At 42.4% G+C, this 2655-nt stretch overlaps 1 protein-coding gene across 1 annotated transcript in view; it reads right to left on the bottom strand.

Annotated features, from left to right (window-relative positions):
• UBE2J1 (ubiquitin-conjugating enzyme E2, J1) overlaps positions 1-828 on the bottom strand; it is a 23944-nt gene extending 23116 nt beyond the window's left edge. Inside the window, exon 1 of the mRNA XM_011984430.1 lies at positions 821-828. The gene's annotated coding sequence lies outside the window, so the exon portion shown is untranslated. The remainder of the gene's footprint in view (positions 1-820) is intronic.
• Positions 829-2655: the final 1827 nt, after the last annotated feature.

Genomic DNA, 2655 nt, shown 5'->3' with positions numbered 1-2655 from the left:
TGTAAAGATTTTTTTTGCTTTATGGGAAATAAAGATGAAGATGTTGAGTCACCATAAGTTCTGTGTATCTATAGCTTAGGAGAAGGAGAAAGGTCTGAGTTGGACATGAAACCTTGAGTGGATTAGTGTGAAGGTGCAGTTGACACCAATGGCATGCACAGGTTACTCTTAGACTTCTGGTGGAGGCAGTGGGTACTTTTGCACCAGTCTCTTATACTCCCATCACCTGCTGCACATGTCAATGGCCCCCGATGAAGAAGCTGCCAAAAGAGGTACTTTATACACATCTACTCACTTTGTACTATAAGACTCTACTTCCTTGGCCAGAGCGGACCCAAACACGGGTCAAGTAAATTGATCCATAGACAACTACTGACAGGTTAGTCAGAGGCTTTGAGGTGATCCTACACAACAGCTCTACCCACAATCACAAGTCCATTCCAAAAAACACCATAAAGGAAAAAGTTTCCCCACCTATGAAATGAACAAATTCACTATATCCACATGCTACTACACTGGCCCTTAACCAACTATCTGTATTGTCTTCACTTAATCTTTCCACTCATACATCAAAGACAATCCCACATCAGATACAGAGTAAAAGATTATGTCTCTCCCATTGTGTGGTTGTTTTTTGTTTGTCTGGTTGGTTGGTGTTTTACGTGTGTGTGCACCCTGCCGTACACAGGAAATTGGAGTTTTCAGTTGCTCCCCTTCACACAGGCATTACTCTAAAAATAACACAGGACTGAGAATAAAGCAAAGGAAGGAAGTATTTTCACGATGCCTCCCAGCATTTTCAGTAAGTCCCATATCTCACCTAATTCAACTTCTCCATGAACTCCAAATAATTCACACATTAACAAAAATAGATTTTTAAGAAGCACTGTTTTTTTTTTTTTAGAACCGCAACACTATCTTTGAGGAAATGAAACCAAAAAAAGGAAGCAATTTATGACACAGTTAGAAGCATGTCAACCAAAGCTCAACCAGCTGACAATAGTTGACATACTTTGGAAATGTACAAAATTCTGGAGAATTTTAAAAACATCATCATAGTATTAAGTCTAACCTATCGAAATTGAGCGATGTTTTCTGACAACAATCTCTTGGGTTCCACCAGTTCTCCATTCCAAACTGCACTACTACTCACATGTGCATTATTCTCTGGACCTTTCACTGAGCACCTCTGCTGTCCTAAGGAACCATGTGACCAGGAAGCCATCATACATTTTTACCCAAACAGTTCTAGTTAAATCTACCACAATGTAAAGAATTCAATCATTTTACCATCTACCTTAAAAATTAAGCTTTTCTTTCCCTCTTTCTCTTTGGTCTTTTCTTCCTCCCTCCCCACCCCGGGGTTCTTTTTGTTTTTTGTTTTTGTTTTTGTTTTTTTAGATGGAGTCTCGCTCTGTTGCCCACACTGGAGTGCAGTGGCGCGATATTGGCTCACTGCAACCTCGGCCTCCACGGGTCAAGCCATCCTCCTGCCTCAGCCTCCCGAGTGGCTGGAACTACAGAAGTGCGCCACCACCATGCCCGGCTAATTTTTGTGTTTTTAGTAGAGACTGGCTTTCGCCATGTTGGCCAGGCTGCTCTCCACCTCCTGGGCTTAGGCCTCCCAAAGTGCTGGGATTACAGGCATGTGCCACCGTGCCAGGTCTTCATCAGATTTTTTTGAGGAGTCAGTGGCCCCTAAAATATTATGACCAATTCTACACACTTGGTCACCTAAGGACATTTCTGAGCTTGACAGCACTCAGGTTAACAAAGCTCCCTCCAATCAATATCCTCAGGCTTTTCTGGGGTTTTTGCATATTCTGAAGCCATTCAAAAAACCCAAAGATTCACAATGTCAACTCTTTCCATAAGGATGCTAGTCTTGCTAATTCCTACTGAGAAACAGCTTTTTTTGGAAGGAAATGTTAAGCAACGCAAAAGTTAGTGAAATCACTAATACCCTAGAGTTTATCATGCAGAGTTAACTGTAGAGTTTCTTCCCCCTGACAAAATGTATCAAGGTACAGATAGAAAAAATACCATTTAGAGGATCCAATGATTTATTTCAAGCCTGTTTCATTAAGCTGAGAAAGCTAGTTGCTTATCTTTATAATGCACCAGAAAGTAAAGGTTAGTATTGCTGGGACTGCTTGTGTAAATAAAGCAGGATCATTAAATGCAGGAAAGGAATCCTACGACTGAAGACAGATATGTTTCATATTAGCCAGTCTGGCAAAAATCAAGGTTAGCTCTCAAGAACAGGGCTCAACTAGGTGTTTTTTGTTGTTGTTGTTTTGTTTTTGTTTTGTTTTGCTTTAGCTCTACAGTTAACTGGTTTAGTTACAGAACATTTCCTTTATGTCTGTAATTGCATTCGCCCAAGTGCTGCAAATAGGATGTTTAAACGACCAACTCCTCAAATGTGAGTAAATCAGCCGGCTAACTGAAGTCCACTGACAGCGACGGGGAGGGAATTAACGACGGTGTTCAGGATGCAGGTACAGCGAGGGGGTTGTTGACTATCGCACACCCACATCACCTTTACACCTGTTCTCAGGGATGAGTTTCTGACCCAGCTCTACGGGACCGGGCGAAGACGAGAAAAGGGGCAGGCTGGGTGCTGCGGGGCGCTGGCCGGCCGGGGGACTGGCA

Source organism: Mandrillus leucophaeus, unplaced genomic scaffold (genome assembly GCF_000951045.1).
Source record: "Mandrillus leucophaeus isolate KB7577 unplaced genomic scaffold, Mleu.le_1.0 Scaffold268, whole genome shotgun sequence".
NCBI classification, from domain to species: domain Eukaryota; kingdom Metazoa; phylum Chordata; class Mammalia; order Primates; family Cercopithecidae; genus Mandrillus; species Mandrillus leucophaeus.
This window is presented reverse-complemented; position numbering and strand designations above follow the sequence as displayed.